Source organism: Macaca thibetana, chromosome 13 (genome assembly GCF_024542745.1).
Source record: "Macaca thibetana thibetana isolate TM-01 chromosome 13, ASM2454274v1, whole genome shotgun sequence".
Taxonomy (NCBI): domain Eukaryota; kingdom Metazoa; phylum Chordata; class Mammalia; order Primates; family Cercopithecidae; genus Macaca; species Macaca thibetana.
Window position 1 is genome coordinate 87,166,563 of NC_065590.1, and position 22,024 is coordinate 87,188,586.

The 22,024-nt window shown below is 50.2% G+C and overlaps 1 protein-coding gene across 1 annotated transcript in view; it reads left to right on the forward strand.

Moving 5' to 3' along the window:
* Window positions 1-1,417: 1,417 nt before the first annotated feature.
* The window catches only part of LAPTM4A (lysosomal protein transmembrane 4 alpha), a 108,608-nt gene continuing 88,001 nt past the window's right edge, over window positions 1,418-22,024 (forward strand). The window contains exon 1 of the mRNA XM_050754187.1: window positions 1,418-1,427. The gene's annotated coding sequence lies outside the window, so the exon portion shown is untranslated. The remainder of the gene's footprint in view (window positions 1,428-22,024) is intronic.

Genomic DNA, 22,024 nt, shown 5'->3' on the forward strand with positions numbered 1-22,024 from the left:
AGGTTAAAGAATTTTATTTGTCTTCTGAGGTTCTGAGGTTGGCTCAGAAATTCTCTGACCCAAGCCTTTGGGGAACAGGGAAATGGCACTTAGAATACAACAATCAAATGCAGATTCCTGGGCTCTGCCCCAATCTGCTGTACCTGAAACTCCAAGGTGAAGCTCAGAAACCAATGTTTTTAGCAGTAATATCAGTTGATTCCTGCAAATAAGAATAAAAGTTTAAGGTTTGAGAACAGAGTGTAGAAAGAAAAATCCATCAATCAATATATTTCTTTTTAATTACAATATAATTCAAATGCCATCAAATTCACCACTTAAGTGCACAGTCAGTGGTTTTTAGTATAGTCACAAGGTTGTGCAACCACCATTACTATCCAATTCCAGAACATTTCTATCCTCCCCAAAAGAAAACCTGTGTCTATTAACAGTTAGTCCTGGCCAGGAGCCGTGGCTCATGCCTGTAATCCCAACACTTTGGGAGGCTGAGGTGGGTGGATCACTTGAGGTCAGGAGTTCGAGACCAGCCTGACCAACATGGTGAAACCCTGTCTCTACTAAAAATACAAAAAAAATTAGCCAGGCATGGTGGCGCACACCTGTAATCCCAGCTACTCAGGGGACTGAGGCAGGAGAATTGCTTGAACCTGGGAGGTGGAGGTTGCAGTGATCCAAGATCACGCCACTGCACTCCAGCCGGTGTAACAGAGCAAGACTCTGTCTCAAAAAAAACAAAACCAGTTAGTCTTAATTTCCTCCTTCGTCTAGCCCTTGGCAACCACTAATCTACTTTTTGTCTCTATGGATTTGACTATTCTGTACTTTGCATATAAATAATAGCATACAATTTACGGTCTTTTGTTCCTGGCTTCTTTCACTTAGAATAATGTTTTTACGGTTATTCATATTGTAGCAGGTATCAGTACTTCATCTCCTTTTCATGGCTGAATAATATTTCATTGTAAGGACATACCACTTTCGTTTATCCATTCATCAGTTGATTATCAATCAATACTGAGTACCATTTGTATGCAAGACAGTCTGCAGGGCTGCCCAGGGGATGGACAAGAGTCAGAAAGGACAGTTCTCCAATAGTACAGGAAATCAAGAAAAGGGGATGTAGAACACGGCACCTGGCACAAAGCAGAATGAGTGAGTGAATGAATGAATGAAAGCCCACACGCAGGAAAAGAAACTTAACTTGTAGAGGCAGCATGTGCTGGTGCCCAGTGTGGGGTGGATGGCACTGCCCAAGTTCAGGACCAGCAGTGACAGTCACTCACTCAGGTGTGGGAGGCTTTACTGTAAGTTGGGTCTGGGCCCTGGGGTCTCCAGAGATGAATCAGACATGACCATGCCATGGAGCTCATAGACTATGAAGGAGGCAAAATATGGCGTGGATCATTGATGACATACAATAATGGGGGAGGGAGAGGGGCAGTAGTGGGTAGACAGGAAGACCCCTTCTGGCTCAGAGGTCAGGAAAGATGTAGGAGGAGGCAGCATTGGAGCTAGGCTTAGCAGCTTGGGTAGGACTTAAAGAATGAATGAAAGACTACACACACAGGAAAAGAAGAAGTTAAATGGCAGATAGACAATGGGAACAAGTTACCAAAAACCAGGGGCAGAAATGAGTGAGATGGGCTCAGGGACAGAGTTCCAGGACACCTGTTTTACTGAAGTCAGTTGTTCTCCATCCTGGCTGCACATCAGAGTCACCTGGGTGCTTAAAAAATACCAAAGGCTGGGTCCTGCCCCTAGAGATTCTGCTTTATTTGACCTGTTTTGGGGGTGAGTCTAAGTAGTGAAATTTATTAAAAGCTCCCCAGGCGATTCTAATGAGCAACCAGAGTTCAAAACCACTGACTCAGAGGATTCAAGAGAGACAGTTGGCCATTAGCCTGGAGCGTGAGGTTGGGAGTGGACTGTACGCAGGCAGACCACATCATTTATTCTCCAAACTGGGATACATTTTTACACGAAGCAGGGTGCTATGAATCATTATGCCAAGATAGCAGGTATAAACTAGATCGTCCCAGACAAAGTGGGGTGTATGTCCACCCTAACCATGGAAGAACTTGTATGCAGGCTATGGGATTTTGACTTCACCTCATCACAGATGGGAGCTACTGAAGGTTCAGAGCAGACCACTGACACCTAATAAAATGTGAGGCGGGAAGGCAGAGGAATGTGGGGAGGGTTGGGCTAGGGAAATGAGGAGACAGAAAAAGTGTGTGCATGAGAAGTACTCCCCCAAGCGCACTCCAAATAAACTTTCAATTTAAATAAAAATCGTGTGCTTGCTGGGCAGTGACTGCTTCAAGACAAGTCATTGCCTTCTCCTCCTCCTACGTGAAAATTGACATGGGGTGTTTGGGCTTCCCCTAGCACCCTGGACACCTCTCTGGGAGATCCCCTGAGGGCTGTTCGCATGGACAGTTTCCTCTGCTCATTTGTGAACTGTGAAAACTCCAGGCAGCCTCTCTGGAGAGGCCCAAGGGAAGGACTCCTCCATGTCCTCTGGTGCCCTTGCCCTTGGACTTGGCTGCCCCAGCTCTACAATGTCCAGGCCACTCCTCCGCACTTCTGCCTCTTGGAGAGACCCTGTGGCCTCTTGCTCCTCCTCTAGCTTCCGGATCACTGGGAGGTGCTGCGGTTGTGGCTTTTTCCCTCCATTTGTCAGGCTCACAGAGCTTGTCAGGTGAGATATACACTTGTCCCACCCAGCCTGAGGCCAGAAAACTGGGTGTGTTTGGCTGTGAGCCCAGTGAGAGTGGGCCATCTCCGAGCATGGGTGCTCCTCTTCCCAGAGCCTGGCACCCGCAGACAGTGTTGGCCAGGCCTGCCCACTGTGTTGACTGGCATTTGGACTGGCACCTTCAATATCCGCTGACCCCCCGGTGCAGAAAGCACGGCCTCAGGACTGGAGCAGGGGAAGGGAAGATGCAGACCATCCGTCCTCCCACCCCCCACACCAGGCTGTGCTCCCTATCAGAATCCAGCAAAGCACAGAGGAGCGCCCTAATGCCAAACACAGGTCCACAGCTGGGGTGGGATGGCGGGAAAGGAGAGAAGCTGGAGAGGAGAATGAACACCTCCAACACGCAACGGCCCCTTCCTTTTCCTTTTCTTTCCATCTGGGAAAATATATTTAATTCTCTCAAATGATCTCACAACATCAACACATAAGCACAGACCAAACTACCCACCCCTTGCATTCCCAGTGTTGGTGGTCCAGGAGGGAACTGACTTCAGAGACTGTTCCAGCCCCGCTCCTGCCATGCCCCTGAGTTGACAGGGAGAGGTCTCCCTAACGCAGGCAGCAGAGGACAGAATGTGGCACTCTCTGGCCTGAACCCAGTAAGCAGTGCTCAATCCTGCCACCCCTAGGCTGCATGGCCTCAGGGCTGGGGACTGGGGACGGGGAGTCTCAGTTCCTCCTAGCAAGAGAGGAATGCCCGCTGCAAGGAGGAAGTGCTTTGTGATAAATCTTCAGTGCTAGAGGCTGGGCTCTTCCAAGAAGTGAGTAATCTCAATGTTGTCATCTGGCGAATGGGTGTATGGCAAGTTTCCTGGCTCAGAACTTTTCTTTCTTTTTGATAAAAGTTGCCATCAGCTCCTTCTTTATCCAGCTGGTTAAGAACAGACCTTCTTTGTTCAGGAAACTGTCCTTTGAGTGGTCCCTCTTGGCTATTCACACGTTAGGCTAGTGGGGCAAGGGGGAACTGGTTCCTGGATGACCTGAGGAGTGCGGGACCCTCTGGTCCCTGCGTGGAAGAGCAGGGAGATAATTTGCTTGGGGCCAAGGAACATCTGGGAAGAAAGGGATGAAGACAAAGACTTTTTCCATGTTAAAGTTGGAATTTTCCTGGTGAGGTTTGAGATGAAGTGCCCCAGCAACAGAATCCCCACAACCCTCAAGGGAATGGCACCAGGAAGAAAGAGGGGTCAGAACTGGTGACCAGGCTCAACCCCAGGGCCTCCATATTCCTGGGGCATGGAGTGTGGCTGAGGACAGAAGCCCTCCTGGGCTCCGCTCTGCCGGGGCTGTGCGCTGTTTGGGAGCCTCGCTAACCTTGGAAGTGTGAGCTTGGAAGTGTGTCCAAGGTTGGCACACCTCTGTGGACCACATAAGGGTCAGGACCAGTGAGGCAGGATCTCATCAGACTTTGCAAGACCATTTTCTTTAGAGACACATGGTGCTGTGCAACAATGGAAATCAGGACCTCCTGGTTCTCCAGTTCCTCTCTGATTGCCATTCGCAATCAGAATTACCCGTAGGACCGAGTTTGCCCCCAATTTCCTTGGGGGAGTGTGTGAGGAATTAGGAGTAAGAAGGGGTAAAGAGGAGTGACTTCCTGTTAATATGGGCCTATGGGAGCTCAAGCAATTATTGACTAAATAAGAGGGATTACATTTGCACCCCAAACTGGGGAAATGTGTTTGCTTAGGAAAAAGCCCAGAAAATTATACAATGAAAAGTTATTAGTCATCGCCTCCAGTTGGTAAGATATCAAGGGATGCCCTCCTTTTTCCTTTCTGTATATCTGTATTTTCTGTTTTCTCCCCACAGAGATTATGGAGTGATTTGAGTTACTAAAAACACTTTACAGTAGCTCAAAAAACTATTATTATGTAGAGACCCCAAGAAAAGGCACATTATGTCGGCTGTCATTTATTCCAAGAGGTAGCGAAGAGTATATCACGTTTGGGAAAGATTTTTCTTAATCCAAGTGGTTAAAACAGAACAGTTAGGTGCCTACCGATGTGTGTTCAATTGTCTGGAAAAAAAATCAATTACATGGCAGTTTAACCTGCAGTGATGGGAGAGACCAAGCCACACATGGACTCATTCAAGGAGCTGGGAAGACAAGATTCAGGTGGGGCAAGTCGTGAACAGGATTTTCAAGTCTCTATGGGGTTGCCCTAGGGTAGAGGGAGCTGGGGGACTTATCATGTGCAGAAGTTACAAGTGACCATAAAAAGCAGGCATTTCCGGCAGCCTGGCAGGCACGTCCCTGAATGGAATGTCTTAGGAGAAGATGTAATGAAATGACCTCAAACTTCTATCAACAAAGATGTTTTGTCTGCTGGTTATTATGTCATCATCAGCGTGATGGGAAAGTCTGTGAGGATGAGGAATAAGGAGAGAAATGGGGGCACAACTGAGTCAGCCAAGAGACCCGTAAAAGAGAAGATGGCCCACTTGGAAGGGTGGGTGTCCAGTTGGTGTAGACATGAAGAGACAGGGAGTGGGTGAGAGGGAGTGGGTGAGGAATAAGGAGTAAGAAGGGGTAAAGGGGAGTGACTTCCTGTTAATATGGGACTATGGGAGCTCAAGCAATTATTGACTAAATAATTAGTCAATAGGGAGGTCTGGCTGGTGTAGAAATGGGAAGGCAGGGGGAGGGTCCCCTCAGAAACAGGAGCTTCGGGAAAGGGAGTGTGACATTCAAGCACTAGCCCCTCTAATGCATACGTATGTGTGAATTAGTGCCACCTCACCCTAGGGGATGTGATGAGTGGAAAGTGAGCTGGATTTCATTCCTGCACGTGCTTCCTTGGCCATCTGCCCTTGTTCAGTAGACAATCCACACGCATGTACCTGGGGGCCCAGGGCAGCCACAGCACCGTAATAAATGTGTTGTCAGTCTGTAAATCACCTCAGCCAGCAGCTGGGGTACACGAGCTGGATGAGACCTCGGTGAGGAGGCCAGCACCGTGCATGGCATGGTAACAGTGCCCAGGGAAGCAGGCTGAGTTCCAGGGCAGAGTTCTATGGCCAATGGTGGGTTGGAATGCAAAGCAGGGAAACTGAGGCAGAATTCCTTTTGTATGGGCAGATGCAAATGGAGGGGGTGGGTGACTTTGAGGCTCTCCATGTTCCCGGAGCACATCTCGGGCCACAAGGCTCATTCCAAGCCCTTCTGGAATAAGCTGCCTGCAGAAATGCTGCCTGTTCTGGCCAGGAGGGGTCCATAACATGGGTAAGCAGAGCAGGCTGTGCAGCCTCAGCCAGCCCACTGCAGGCCAGGACCAGCAGGGCCGACCAGCTACAAGATCTGCTTACTGCTTTGGCTGTCCTTTATGGCAGAAGTGCTCAAATTTGATCGTGCATCAGAATCATCTGGAGGGCTTGAGGGATCCCAACACAAAGCGTGTGATTTGGTAGGTCTCAGGTGGGGCCTGAGGATTTGCATTTTGTATTTCTCCCAAGTTCTCAGGTGATGCTTTAGAAACCGTGTTCCAGGGATGCCTTATTTCTGAAGCCCAACGCTTCTATGAGAACCATGACCGCTTGTTCCCCCTGAATTTTCTTGTCAGTCCCAGGGCCTCAGGGGGTTCCCATTATCAGTGCCCCTCCAGGCTTCTCTGAGGTTGCAGCTCCATCTCATTTTCCTGGCAGGAATTGACACCTGTTTCTTCCCTTCTACTCTGGACTTTAAAGCAATGGATTTCTTAGAGAAAGAATTAGTCATGCCCCGATTTGGGTAGAGGGAGGGGCTGAGGGCCATCCCGGACCTCCTGTTGTCTCCAGTGTCTCAGCACCCACGGGGCAGCCCTGGACCCCAGGGAATCTCGAGATTGATTTCCAGGACCCTGCTGGGCAGGTGTGAGGGTTATAAGAGCTTAGTTACTGGCAGAGCAGCGATGATTTGCCCTAAGATCCTAACTGAGCCCTAAATCCTTGCATTAAAGTTCTAAATGAATCACAGCCTCAGAATTAGAACAGACTCCGGTGGGGCACCTCTCAGGTCTCAGTTTCCCCAGCTGTAAGTGAGGCTGCTCCAGGTGTTCCCTGAGACAGCTTTCGGCTCTAGCATTCTTGATTCCGAGGAGGACGATGGGTCAGAGGAAAGAGAGGGCTCATCAGGGTTTGCTGGGAAAGGGGTGGAGGCGAAGGTGATGTCAGCTGTGGTGAGCTGGGCCTAGAAAAGCAGTGTGAGTCACCGGGTATGATGAGGGGTAGGATGGAGAGCCAGGGAAAGGCTTTAGTGGGGAGTCATGTGGTCAAACCATCGACTAGGAGGCTGAGGCTGGCAGTCAGCTGGGGTTTGGAGCCCGAGAGGTTGCCCAATGTGCCATTCAGCCTCTGACCCACGGGGCAGGGGCCGGTGCATCACCCTGTGGCTCTGGCCTGGATCTGTTCAGGCTCTGGGCTCTGGAGAGCCATAGGCCCTTGTTGGGAGTGGCCACGCTAGAGGGATGGCTCCCAGGGCCCTGACCTAGCACCATGTGGGCATGGGACTTAGGCCTCTGTGTAACCCAGCCCTGCAGCAAATTCCCTACCTGCAAGCAACCTACCCACCCTGCCCCCTCAGGCTGACTTTGGTCCTGGGGCTGCCTTGCTCATGTCCCTGTACCTGTGCTTGTCTCTCAGCCCCTCCAAGACAGGGACTGGGACTTGCCTGCTCTTGTAGCCCCCTGCACAGCCCAGCTCAGCACCGTGCTGGCCTCCTTATGGGGACTGAGGGAACTATCCACCTCAATCCAAAAGCTGCTTTGGAAAGAGACAGGGGTGGAACTGAGGTCTGACCGGCCCTTCCCACCCCCATGCCTGCTTCTCACTTCTCTCTCCTCTCTGCCTTTTGCCAAGACCCTTGGTGTCTCGTGCTGGTGGTCACCACGCTGAGATGGGCGGCCCAGACCGAGATTCATGATACAGGGGAGACGCATCAATGCCAGCAACCCCTTGCTGACCCCTCTTCCTGGAGGGCACCGGGCTCCGGGCTGACACACCTCAGTTATGGTCTGGCTCAGCCACAACTAGCTGTGTGTGCATGAAGTCCCTCTTCTTCTCCAGGGCCGGCTTCCTCATCTGTAAATTAGGAGCAATTATTCTTGAGCTACCGGGTCACCTGACACAGAGAAGAGGCTCCACCGATGTTTCTATTATCGTTGTCATTAAAAAACATGGCAGTCAGAGAGGTTGGCACCTGGGTGCCTGCCATCCCTGGCGTCCTGAGAGCAGGCTCAGCTGGGCCCAGAGCCCTGGAGAGATACTGGTGGGTGGGTGGGTGGGTGTGCAGCCATCTTTGGGGGAACAGAGTGGGATTCGGGGAGGGGGCCAGAGTCCAGGGGGACTCCCAGCATAGCCTGGGCTGTGGTTGGGGGAAGGCCATGCCCCCTCCGCAGGGGCTCTGATCAGGTGGGGGCGGGCTTGGAGGAAATATCTGGAATCTATGGGAATGGGAACTCAGGTCAGAGGTCACCTCAAATTAAAATGGAAAAAGCCCTCTGTGTAAAGGGAATCAAAGGAGGTGAAGACATTTGCTCTTCCGGAGTCTCCTGAACCCAGATGTTAGCGGTTAAAATTCCTGTGGGGCTAAACGGTGGACACGGGGAGCCATCTTGGGGCCCAGCAGGGCAGGAGCCCAGGGAACAGTGTGCATTCTCATGTACCCTCCAGGACATTGCCCCAGGGGTTATGAGCAGAGCAGGGCCTGTCCCTGCAAAGCTGGGTGCTGCAGAGGGACGGGCACCCTGGGGTCTAGGGCCTCTCTCAGCCCTTCACTCTGGGCTGGCTGCCCCCTGGAATGAAACAGGATCTGGCATCCCCACTCTAGTCTGAGCCAGGACAGCTCATTAGCTGGAGGGCCGTGCTCCTTCAGATTTATGGTCAGGAGACCTTCATCTGAGGGCCAAGGTCTTTTGATCTGAGCCCAGGGTTAGGGGCAGGGGATTCCTGGGTCTTAATTAGCCTCAGCTAGGCTGATGCTGACCAGGACTCTGTCCCAGGCCTCAGCCCGCAGCCCCAGCCCCCTAGGCTGATGCTTATTGGGGGTGGAGGGCTCTGGGAGGAAGACAGGCGTGTGTGGAGTTTGTTCCTACTCTGCAGGGCCTCATGGGCAAAAATACCAGGAGGGAATGAACAGCTCAAAAGGATCCTCCCCTCAGCCCCTCCCCAGCCTTGACCCATCCCCGACCCTGATTCTTCCCTTCGCCACTCTGACCTCACCCCAACCAAGTGTCACATCCTACCTGGGGTGGGGCTGGGGGCTGCCATGTACCTGGGCCTGTGCCAGGCACCTTGAGGACACAAGGCAAGTCTAGCAGAAAAGTCAGCTATATACACAACTAGAAAGAATAGATAAAATAATAGGCTGTGCTTTTGATGTCTTGGACTTCCTCAGGTCAGGGATGACCATTTGCATGAGGGATTTATTATGTCTTGTTCTTTTGTTTTTGGGCTTAAGGAGGAGTGAGCAAGTGTACTCAGGGGATACTTACTTAGAGACAGAAACACATTAGGGAGAAGAAGGGGAAGGGAGGAGAGGAAGGGAAGAAGACACTGAGACAGAGGCAGAGAATGAGACAGGAAAAGAGATTGTCAATCCTGAATCCAGCTGTGTCTCAACCTAGCTGACACGTCCTAGACTTCTCAGGAATGTGGCCCAGTAAATTCCCTTTGGGCTCAAGCTAGATTGAGCTGGGCCTCTCTCCTGATCAGTGTGAGTGAGCCACAGAGTGAATGGCTGCATTGGCGAATGTGTGCATTTATTTCAAAACACCGGGAGAGGATCCCACACTGGGCTTCCAAGGGAGAGGGCAGAGGGAAGGGGAGAAAATGGGACAAGCCTTCTGCCCTCAGAAGCTGACCTTAAGTTAAGGAGCCAGCACTCCAACATGAAAGCCACTGGGAGATGCTGTCATTCCGGAGGCAGAGGAGGGAGGGGGACAGAGAGGGCAGCAGCAGAGAGCAGAAGGACCAGGCCCAGAGGAATGCGAGAAAGCTTTGTCTTGGTAGCCTGCAGAAGGCTCTGGAAGCAAGCAGAGGACAGAAACTCTACTGCATAAGAGCCTGGTGACTCAAGAGGGGCAGGGCGCCTTCCCCGTCCTGGACCAGGAGAGAGAAAATATCATCTCATTAAAGGATAGCTTTTTATTATGTATGAAAGATGAGTGTGAGCTTTTTTTCAGGTAGTGCCAGGGCGAATGAGGATATCAGATAAGAGACCAAGGTCAGGTAATTCAGGCAGCATACAAATGCACCAAGACTTGAGTGCACTATCTGTAGTCTATTTAAAGCCAGCTCTTCTATGATGCCCTGGTACTGTATTTCTTCAAATCCTCCCTCATTTTCTCTGGTCACTCAGTTTATTTCTTTTAAGGACTGAGCATTTCTTAAGAGTTTCCTAGGGAGATGACTCTTCCCTCATGTATATGGCCAGGCAATGTGGGTCACTTCCCAGATCATAGTTTCCAAACTGGAAGGTCTTTACCCTGCCAGCTTCATCATGATGTAGTTTGCATACTGTAGAATTTGCTTTTTTTAAGCATACAGTTTGATAAGCTCTGCCAAATGGAAATAGCCACCTACCTACCATCAAATGAGACATTGATTTTTTTTATCCCCCCCATAAAATTCCCTCATTCCCCATTGCAATCAATCCCTGCTCCCACATCCCACCTCGGGCAAGCCCTGGCCTGCTTTCTGGCTGCAGCGCGGCCCTCCCTGGAGTTCAGATGCACGGAGCGGTGGAGTCTGCAGCCTTTTGAGTTAGTCAGTTTTCATTTGGCTGCTGAACTTCAGCGCGGTGCTTCGTGGGTCATCCATGTCGTTCGTTGTATTATTATTTCATTCTCCTTTATTGCTGGGGTCATTCCATCATACGGGTGCCCTACAGTTTGTCCATCCACAAGTGATTCATGTTTTTGGAGAGAATGAATAAGGCAGGAGGAGGGCGGCAGGTGTCTGTCCCACACCTAGGGGACCTGTTTACTCTCATCCTGCCCAGAAGGGGTTGGGAGGGAGGAAGGCCAGAGCCTGACCCCATACACAGGACAGCGATACCTACAAGGCCCAGCACTATGGGAACTGGAGGGTTGGGGGTCAGAAGGGACATCCTGGCCAGCTTTAATAATAAGAGCTGCCATGTGTCGTAAGAGCCTACTACGTGTCCCCATCTCCAGCCCTCACTAAAACCACACAAGGGAGAAGCTTGAGAACACACCTTCAAGAAGACCAGGGCTCAATGTCACAAAGTTATTAGGTGGCCAGTTAGGAGTCAGGCCCTGGCTTATTGGTCTCCAAAGCCCCCGCTTCCCCCGCCTTCTTCCTGCAGGAGGTGGGAGTATCTTGGAAGTTCCGAAGGTCAAAGGCAACCAGAGCAGCCCAGTTGGGCAGTCCAGGGAAGCCCTGCGAAGGAGGTGGAGCCCTTCCCAGAGCACCCAGGTAATCCTGACAGACACTCGCTGCCTCCAGGGCCTAAGGAGGAGGGCGGGAAGCTCTCCCATATCCTCGAGCGAGGAAAGCCCTCGCGTGTCTAGTGCGGGCTCCCACTGGGTGAGGGGCAGCTGGAGGAACTGAGGCACTCACTTGGGGGAGGGCTGGGGAGGGAAGACGCTCAGGCAGCGCAGCCCTGGGAGTGTCAGGAGCAGGTCTGGGGGGCCCTGGAGAGCCGCAGCCGGAGGCACTGCACCCATGAACCCTAGTCTTCACTCAAGCGGCCCAGAGTAGCCCCTGACGTTCTCTGCCTGTTTTTGATTCCTTCCATGCTGCAAGCCTCTCTCTGGAGAAGGGGCTTTTCCTGTTGCGCCTCTGAGAGCACCCCCTCTGTACTCTTGCTGAGGCTCCTTCAGGCTGCGGTGAAGGCCTGGCCCTCCAAAAGGGGGTGGGGAGGGGATGGGAGAGCAGAGGCAGCAGAGCCACGTTGTGCCCAGAGCAGGAGCTGCTCCATCGAAACCAGGTCAGCCTCTTGCTGTTACTGACTATTACCCTAGCGAAACTGGGAGAGCACACACCTGGGGCCATTTGCTCAGCATCCACAGTTTTACGATCAGAGCAGCCTGAGACGAGGAAAGAATGAGTTCATCCATCCCCACTGCCCCCGCCTTGCTGCAGGGCCAGTTTCACGGGGCACATGCCAGGCCCTGCGGCCTCTGCAGCCTGGCCCAAGGCACCATGTCCATGGAATGCAGGGAAGGAGTGTCTCCTCAGCCCCCAGCCTGCCCACCTCAGCCTGCAGGGTGTAGTTAATGGGAAGAGGCTGCCAGCACCTCTGTCCTGGCCCAGGTGGGCTGGGGAGGCCTGGGGAGGTTGAGGGAGACAGGAGAACAGGAGCTGATTCTCTCCTCTCCTGCTTCTGCCCAGGACCTGTCTCTGCACTGGGACCGGGAAGATGCTTCATTTCACAGGTGAGACTTAGAGCTAGAAGCGACCATAAGACAGTTCCTGCCTCTCCTTGTTTTCTGGAGGTTCTTTTGAGAGTCCTTGAACATTTCTGCTTCCTGGAAGGTTGCATCTCCTTCTTCCTCCCCTCTATCAAGTTTTTCTCTGGGTCTGATGCATCAAAGCCCCAGCCCGGTGAGATGGTGATGCCCCAGGTTCAGGCAGACTTCAGGGGAGGCAGAGCCCGGCTCCTAAAAGCCGTGTGTACATCTGGCTCTGCAATGCCCTTCAGCTGTCATTGAGAGCTGCCCCCTGCTGGAACCGGCCGCAGCTGCTCCCGTGACTGGGAGCCCAACTTCTCTGTGGCATAGAAACAGCCTTTCTCAGGCCAGGCACAGTGGCTCACGTCTGTAATCCCAGCACTTGGGGAGGCTGAGGTGGAAGAAACACTTGAGGTCAGGCGTTCGAAACCAACCTGGCCAACGTGGTGAAACCCTGTCTGTACCAAAAAATACAAAACTTAGCCAGTCGTGGTGGCCTGCACCTGTAGTCCCACCTACTTGGGGGGCTGAAGCGTGAGAATCACTTGAACCTGGGAGTTGGAGGTTGCAGTGAGCCGAGATCAAGTGACCCTATCTCAAAACAAAACAAAAACAAAGAGAAAAGGCCTTTCTTCTGAACTTCCCCAGTGCCTCCATCAGCTGCTCCAGATGTCACTGTCCTCCACCTGTGGTCCCTTGGTTAGGACTTGGGTGAAGTTTTCTGGGCCCTAAGGACTCAGGTAGTGAGGAAAAGTACAGCAGGTGAAATGGGCTATGCAGATCCAAGGCTCACCTGGTCCTGGTTCCTGGTGATGAGGAGTGGATGATTTAATGAGGGGTGAGCAGGGGCCCAGCCCCATCCTCTGCACCCTAACCCAGCCGGGCCCTGGGGTCCTTGCGCAGCCTGGCACCCTTCAGTCCCGCTTTTCCGGCAGCTGCCTCAGGCTGGAGAATGAACTCTACCCAGTGGCTTCCACTTGATCCTCCCCACAGCGAATATCTGGCCTCCCTGCATCTTTTGCATGTAATTCCCAAACTGGAGCATTTTCCACATTTTGAGTCTATCCCAGTCAAGGTAGAAGCCAGAACTCACTTCCCAGCCTCCTCAGGGGGCAGTCATTACGACCAGGCTCTGCTGTTCAAATGTCCCTGCATGAGACTTATAGGGGGTCCTCTATAGAGAGTGGGGTGGTGGAGGCCTCTGGCCCTTCAGGGCAACAGTGGCAGAGTTCTGGGGTCACACTGGAGCAGGGCTTTCTGGGGTGGGGGGTGGCCTCTGCTGTGCACCTTAGGTATTATTCTTAGCTCTGTGGCATCCAAGTCTGACTCTTTGGCCTCCTGCAGATTCCATGAGCTTCAAAATGGCTTTTAATAACTTGCTTTTCTGTGAAAACTAGCTGGAGTGCATTGTGTTGTTTGCAGTTTACCTCCCCTCTCCTCCCCCCAGAGGCCCTACCACTCTTAGAAAAACTCACCATGCAGAGGGAATGGGAAAAGCAATCCTAGCAAAGAGTAGCAGTTCTTAACCCTTCAAGCCACCTGGGCACTTATAAACGCGCCCACACCCAGCATCCGGCTTGCTCTGGGCATACCCCACGTCTGAGTTATTAGGGTGGCTTTAAATCCTGCGATGTTATGGGATTACACTTTTCCGAAATATTTGCATGAATTGGCTTGGGTCCCTATCACACATGAGGGGAAGATTCTCAGATGTTTTCCCTTCCCATGTCTTCAGGGGGTCTAGAGGACAGTGAGTTTTATTCAGGTCTCTTCTCTCTTCATTGCTGTGCTTCTGTTTGTTCTCTTCTTGCTTTCTGTACTGTGTCGCCCTCCACCAGACACTCCCGAGGTCCTTTATTCCCTAAAGGACACCAATGCAAGGCTAAGTGTTGAAATCTGGGAGCCAGAAAGTGGGGTGAATGATACCACAAAACAGCACAGCAGACCATCTTTTTTCTTTTAAGATTTTATTGTAGAATACATCACACACATTAAAGTGCATGAAACATAAATGTACACTTTAGCAAATCATTATAAAGTGAAGACCTATATAACAGTCACCCAACTCAAGAACTAGGCTATTGCCAGCGCTCCAGGAGCCTCCCATGTGCCCCGCTGTAAACAGTCTTTACAGTGACATATTTCATACATTCAGAACAGAGTATAAAACAGATGCAACTGAATGAATCATCCAAAAAGGAACACCGTGTGCCCATTAAATGTGGTATTACTAATATCTAAGAAGCCATTTTTTTTTTTTTTCGATGGAGGGTCACTCTGCCGCCGGGGCTGGAGTGCAGTGTTGTGATCTCGGCTCACTGCAACTTCCGCCTCCTGGGTTCAAGCGATCCTCCCACCTTATCCTCCCGAGTAGCTAGGATTACAGGTGTGCGCCACAACGTCTGGCTAATTTTTTTGTTAACAGTTTACAAAAGTCCTTTCTGGGGACATCACTGGACGAGACCATGAGTGAGCCTAGGAAAACACAGGCTCCCTGTAGCTGAGGCATTAGGCAGGGCTGTGATGTGAGCCAGATCCCCCCATATCAGGATTTAGTCTTCCTTTTGAGTTGCCCAGACTTTTTAGAGAAGATTGTTCTAACTTCTTGAGAGGAAGGCTGCCTTGTGTTTTGGATGTTTAGAGTCAGAGTCTGGGGTGGGGTCTCCATAGCATATGACCCAGAATCTTCCTGCCTTCTGGGCAGTAACCACTCTCAGTAATTTCCCAGTGGGGGTGGGGAGGGGACAGGAGGAGAGGAAAGAGGAGGAGAAGGGAGAGTTTCCAGGGATCTAACTGCTTCTTAAACAACTTTCAACCCATGTTATTTTAACTTCCTTCTTTACCCAGCTTAGAGAGGTTCCCTCTAGAGCCAGTTCCTGAGCCTTCTAAGCATCCTGCTTGTAAATGGTTTTGGTTCTAAACTCTCCCTGCTGCCAGCCCAGGAGCTGGCTTTCTCCATCTTCGTGGAGGAATGCTCGTCTGCCGGCTTCCCAAGTTTTGCTTCTGTTTTCTCCTCTTCTCTTCCCCTCATTTTTGTGGTTTTATTGTCTTCCTTTTAAAACTCTCTATTGTTGTTCTAGTGAGATTTGGGGGAAAATGCAATTAGATGTGTGTTTAAGCTGCCACTTTAACTTGAAAACCTCAAATATTCCTCTTCTGAAAGTCCCCAGCCACTTTCTGAGAGTAGGAATTCCTCGCCAGCCCTCTCTTCTCAAATGCCAGCTTCCCTCTGTGTGGCTTGGATGCCTCAAACTCAACATCCTCATCGGCTTCATTTCTGTCTTCCTCGCAGAGGCCCCATAGCTCCGTGTGAGGCCTGCGCACAGGAGAGACAGACATGAACTGGGAGACTCCAGAGGAGGAGTCTGCCCTGGGAAGAGAGACGGTAGGGCCTGGGGCTGCTGCCTAACTGGGGGAGAGCTGAACCCCAGGTGAGGGCTTCCGGGCCCAGGCTCCAATCTGGCCCAGGCTCCAATCTGGCCCAGGCAGACTCACAGACAATACCAATGTCCTGTGGTTTATGCCAGGATACAGAAGTACAGGATAGAGCAGGAGCCCAGAGGAGGTGTGACTCACCCAGCTGGGTGTCTTCAGGGAAAGCAGGGAAAGGTAAAGTGTCCTGGACTAAACTGGGCCTTGAAGCATGAGAAGCTCTTGGCCAGGTGGAGGAAGTGAGGAAAGGGGTGTTTCAGGCAGGCAGTCCACTGGCCTGTGTATGGCACCTCTGCAAATTAGACAAAGGTATCTCCTCTGGGCAAATGTAGACAGTGACAGAGAGGCCTGTACGCACGAAAGCTTGGTGTGCTCTGTGGCAGGCAGGAGAACGACCCTCGAAGATGTCCAAGCCCTAATCGCTAGACCCTGAGAATCGGCTTGTGGATGTGATGAAGGACCTCGAGATGGAGCGCATATCCTGGATTATCTAAGTAGGCCCTGGTGATAGCCCTTCTAAGAGGGAGGTGGAGAGAGAGGTCGGCGTCAGAGAGAGATGTGACGATGGGAGCAGACGTCAGAAAGAGATCGGAAGATGCTACTCAGTGGCTTTGCAGATGCAGGGAGGGGGCATGAACCAAGGAATCGGGCGGCTTTTTGAAGCTGGGAAAGGCAAGGCAATGGATTCTTTCTCGGAACCTCCAGAAGGAATGCAGCCCTGTTGGCACCTTGGCTTTCATCCTTTAAGACCCATGTCTGGACTCCTGACCTCCAGAACTATAATATAATAAATCTGCGTTGTTTCGAACCCCTAAGTCTGTGGTAGTTTGCTGCAGCAACAACAGGAATTAATACCCAGGCCCTGGTGCTTTTAGGGAAGGGCTGTGGCCAATGTACCTGGGGCCTGGGGTGGGGGAGGTGGAGTGGGGACAGATGAGGCTGGACAGATAGGCAGGTGATACACAGGGCCTTCCAAGTCACAGCAAGGAATTTGCCCTAGCCCAAGGTAGTCCAGGTGAGACAGAAGGAAGAGGGGAGCAGCATTTTCGGGGGATCCCTGCTGTGGAAGATGGTCTGGTGGGAAGTGGCTGGGGCACACTGACATTGAGGAGCTGCTGTAGGTGCAGCGGAAGGTGATATGGCCTGGACCCAGCTAGTGGCAATGCGGGAAGGCATAGCCTGCCTGAGAGCTGAAACACAGCAGAGGGCAAATTCCTCTTCTCCCCGGCCCTTGTTTTTTTTTCTTCCTGCCTCACCCAGCTATGGTGCCAAAGGCTCCAAAGGGCCACCTGAGATAAGGTAATGACTTCAGAGGAAGCTAGGGAATGTTCCCAACGGCTCAACTGGGAAAGGACAATTGACTTCCTATGTGTGCACAGCTATGCATGCACACTCGCACGAACGACACACACACACACACACACACGAGGGGTTCTAGCATGCCCGTGGCCTTTCTCCTCATTGGTCTTCTCCTTCGCAGGGCCATGGAGAGGCTGCTCACCCTTGGCAGTCCCAGGAGCCCGAGGTGTGGCCCCAGGGGTGTCTGATGTCAGGCCTCCAACAATGACTCCCTTTTGGGGCCAACAGGTGAGGGAGACGGGAGGCGGGGGTCAGAGGACTGAACCTTGAGTGGGGAGGCACAGGGCACGCTGCCAACCTACTCTTCAATCACACCTGTGATCACAGCAGAGGCGAAACTCTGGTCACTTCATTGGAAAGATCAAGATTGCAAACCACAGCACCTGGCGTGTGCACACCCTGCACCCTTCACTCAATCTCCAGCCACTTTGAACCACCTGCAGCTCTCTGAATGCCACCTGTTTCACCTGTCTCTTTTTCTTTCTGGGCATCTTCTCTGCCTTCTGGTCTGCCTGATTGTCTCCTGATTCTTCAGGTCTCACATCAATAAATTCCTTTTCCACTGAGACTGGCTGGGACTGGCTGAGGTTCAGTGCACAGACCCTGGAGCTTGTCAGCTCTGCAGTGAGTGCAACCCTGCTGCCCACCAGCTGTGTGGGGCAGTCAGGGCTCCTCCCTGGGCAAGGGACAAAAAACACTGACTTAAGCAAAAACAGTATGTATTGGCTTATGAACTTGAACAACCCCAGGATGGACTTCAGGCAAGGGTTTATCCAGGACTCAAACAATGAAACCTGGGCTGAGTTTCCTACCCTCCATTTTTCAGCCCCATTTCCTTGGTGTGACCTCCGTTCTCAGATACACTCTGTCCAAAGCCCCAGGCTACATGGTCCCCTGCCCAATTTTATATTCAAATTTAAATTTATCTAAAACTTAAATATAAATAAACTATGTAAATCTGTAATATATAAGTATATGTTATATACAATATGACACACGTTATATTAAATAAATTTAAATTTATATAAATAGTAAATATTTTAATTTATTAAATTTATATGTATATTTAAAAGATAAAGGCGGAAAATAAAAGCATTTTAAAATGAAGTGTTGTCTTCCGCCTTTTCTGCTGGCCTGGGTCTTTACACTATGGCAGAGGTCTCTGCTAGTAGATGAGAGAAGGCTTTCTAAAGCTGAGACGTGTTTTTGAGAACTAAATGTTAGATGGAGGGCAGTTAAAAATTAAAATATACCTTTGGCCAGGCGCAGTAACTCATGCACATAATCACAGCACTTTGGGAGGCTGAGGGGGGTGGATCATTTGAGGCCAGGAGTTTGAAACCAGCGTGGGCAACATAGTGAAACCCCATCTCTTCAAAGATAAAAAATAATTTAAAATGTTTAAAAATTTTTAAAAATTAACACCAACAAGGCACAAGTATACATATGTAACAAACCTGCACGTTATGCACATGTACCCTACAACTTAAAGTATAATAATAATAAATAAATTTAAAAAAAAATTTTAAAAAAATTAAATGCACCTTTTCTTGACCCACTTCTATTCTAATAATTCTGCTTCTATGCATTTATCTTATAAATAGATGTCACTTGTTCAAAATAATTTATGCACAGGATTATTTATTGTAGCATTATTTGTATCAGTAGTGGACAGTTAGAAAAAGCATAAATATTCATTAATAGGCAATTGGTTAAACAAATTACAGGACATTCCTATAATAGAACACTGTGATACTATAAAGTCATAATATCATTAACCAAGAATGAAATCTCTGTCTTTTTTTTTTGGAAACAGAGTCTCGCTCTGTAACACAGGCTGCAGTGCAGTGGCATAAACTTAGCTCATTGCAACCTCTGCCTCTCAGGTTCAAGCAATTCTCGTGCCTCAGCCTCCCGAGTAGCTGAGACTATAGGCACACACCACCACACTGGGCTAATTTTTTTTTTTTTTTTTTTTTTTTTTTTTTTTGTATTTTAATAGAGACAGGGTTTCACGGTGTTACCCAGGCTGGCCTCAAACTCCTAATCTCAGACAACTCACCCGCCTTGGCCTCCCAAAGTGCTAGGATTGCAGGCATGAGCCATCATGCCCGGCCTAAGAATGAAATATGTCTATAGAGATGTGGAATGAGCTCCATGATATATTAAATGAAAAAAATAGGCCAGGCACGGTGGCTCACGCCTGTAATCCCAGCACTTTGGGAGGCCAAGGTGGCTGGATCATGAGGTCAGGAGATCGACACCATCCTGGCTAACACGGTGAAACCCGTGTCTACTAAAAATATGAAAAATTAGCCGGGCGTGGGGGCGGGTGCCTGTAGTTCCAGCTACTTGGGAGGCTGAGGCAGGAGAATGGTGTGAACCCAGGAGGCAGAGCTTGCAGTGAGCCGAGATCGTGCCACTGCACTCCAGTCTGGGTGACAGAGCGAGACTCCGTCTCAAAAAAATAAAATTAAATAAAAAATAAAATAAATAAATAAATGAAAAAATACAGAATATTATATAACCATTTATGTAAAATGTGTGTGCATGTATGTGTGTGTGCATAAGACAAACTTGTATTATGCGTAAAATATCATATGTCAGGAAGGCAGAAATTCTGGAAAAGGGCGTGCTCCTCTGGGAATGCTCATAGGGTGCTCATTAGCACCATCTGAATGTTGTATAATTTGTCTACATTTACCTATTTGAAAATAATAATTTATTTTTTAAAAGCACCTCAAAATAACGAAAACATGAATAAATGAATAATGAATAAATGAAGTGCTTAGACCAGAGTCTGGCCTAGAATGATCACTAAGGAATTTTGCCTGTCGCCCCGTCCCAGGGCTGCCTTGGCACTCTCTGTGCCCTCACCACATTACATACACACCTCCATCCTAGCAATTACATGACTGTGTCATCACTGCCAAGTTCCACGCCTGTCCAACTGGACCAAATATGACTGCACTGCAGGGGCATTATTTTTTAGCTTTATGTCCTCTGCCCCTAACATAGAGCCTGGCATGGAGTAGGTTGTTGAGTGAATGAAGGACTGAATACATTTACTAATGAGTGTATTAGAGGGAAAAATGAGGCTTTAGTCTCTGCTCTCTAGAAGCTCATGGCCCAGTAGTGGGACAAGAGTCACACAGGACACATTTCAGTGACTACAGGCTGCATATGACAATGGCCCTGTGACCCTGGGGATCTGGGAGAAAGAGAAGGGAGGGTTCCCTAGAGCAGAGAAGTGATTACAATCGGAGGGGTGGGTTCAGACCTGCCAGCAGATGGGAGTCAGAGCAGCAGCAGGACCACACCTGGTGTGGTGGGAATCACAGGGGAACCTGGACTTGGCCGCAATGGCAAAGCTATGCTCAGTTGACCCGCTTCTCCCATGATCCATGCTGGGAGATGGATTAACTATTCTGTTATAACACAGGCTTCAATCTCAGGGCCATGCAAGGACACCTGAAAGACATCTGAGCCTAACGAGCTGCTGCTTGGGGTCAGCACCCAGAGAATGGAGCTGGGTACCCAGTCAGCCCCTCTGCCTTTGTCTCCAGCCCTGCGGGAACTGGGTTTTTGTGTCTTCTGGAATCTCAGGACTAGGATCAGACAGGAAGTATATACTCTTCCTGTATTTGTCCTAAAAACTGGCCTGCCTGCTTGGAATGGTTATTAACTTGATTATTAACTTGGTCATTAACCAAGACCTGACCTGACTTAACAGTGTCAATTCTTGGGAGCTGGGAGGAAGGTGGCACAAGGCTCAGGAATGCCAGCCAGCCTCACCATCAGGGAGATTGCTTTTGTTATCTATCATTGTATTACAAACCACTCCAAAGCTCAGTGGCTTTAAAACCACCACCATTTTATTATCTGTCTCATGGTTCTATGGATTGTCTGGGATCAGCCGGGTGGTTCTTCTGCCGGTCTTGCTTAGGAGTCTCTCATGCAGGTGCATTCAGATAAAGCCTGAGGCTGCAGTCAGCTGGAAGTTCAACTAAAATGCTGGATCAGTGAACCGTTCCTCCTCTCCATGTGGCCTCTCCATGTGGTCTCTTCAGTAGGGTGGCCAGAAATCTTTCATGGTGACTCAGGGCTCTCCAAGTGAAAGAAAGACGTATTAATAGAAGCTTCCATTTCACCTTTTTGTTTGTCTTTAGTTTTTAGAGACAGCATCTCACTCTGTCATCCAGGCTGGAGTATAGTGGCATGATTATGGCTCGTTGCCACCTTGAACTCCTGGGCTCAAGTGATCCTCCCACCTCAGCCTCCAGAGTAGCTGGGACCACAGGTATGCACCACTACACCTGGCTGAGTTTTAAATTTTTTGTGGAGATGGAGGTCTTACTATGTTGCCCAGGCTGACCTCAAATTCCTGGCTTCAAGCAATCCTTCTATCGCAGCCTCCCAAAGTGCTGGGATTACAGCCATGAGCCACCACACCTAGCCTAGCATTTCTCTTAAAGGCTAAACCTGAAGCTGGCATGGTATCACTTCCACCACATTCTGTTGGATAGTGTGTGTCAGAGGCCAGCCTAGGTTCATTGTGGGAGGGGACTACATTAGCGTATGAATGCCGTGAGTGTGCTTCACTGGGGCTCATCGCTGGAGGCCAGCTGTCAAGCATGGCAGAGTGTTAAAGGCACAGCTGAGGCACCAAGGACAGAAGTGATTGGTCAGTGATAGATCCACGTCTCATGGTCCTTTCTACTGGGATAAGTAGGTCCTGGGGCTGATCTTGGCTCGGTGTTCCTAGCACAGCAGGAGCCAAGCCCAGGCAGATCTGCTTATATATCACACTTTTTCACCCCCACTTCTCTGCACACTGTGCCTGTGCTCAGGGTTTTGGCCCCACTGTTCTCTGAATGGATGCCCCTTGACTGGTCACTTTAACGCACAGAGTTAAAGAAGCTCTCAGCACGGCAGTGGTGGTCTGGCTGTTGCAAGGGAAACTCCAGTCTACTATACAGAACTGCCTTCTGGGCTGTTCCACTTGCTCCTCCCAAAAGCACCTCAACATCAGTACATCCAGAGCTAATCCCCCACCTCCCGCCTCGACACTCTCTAGAGG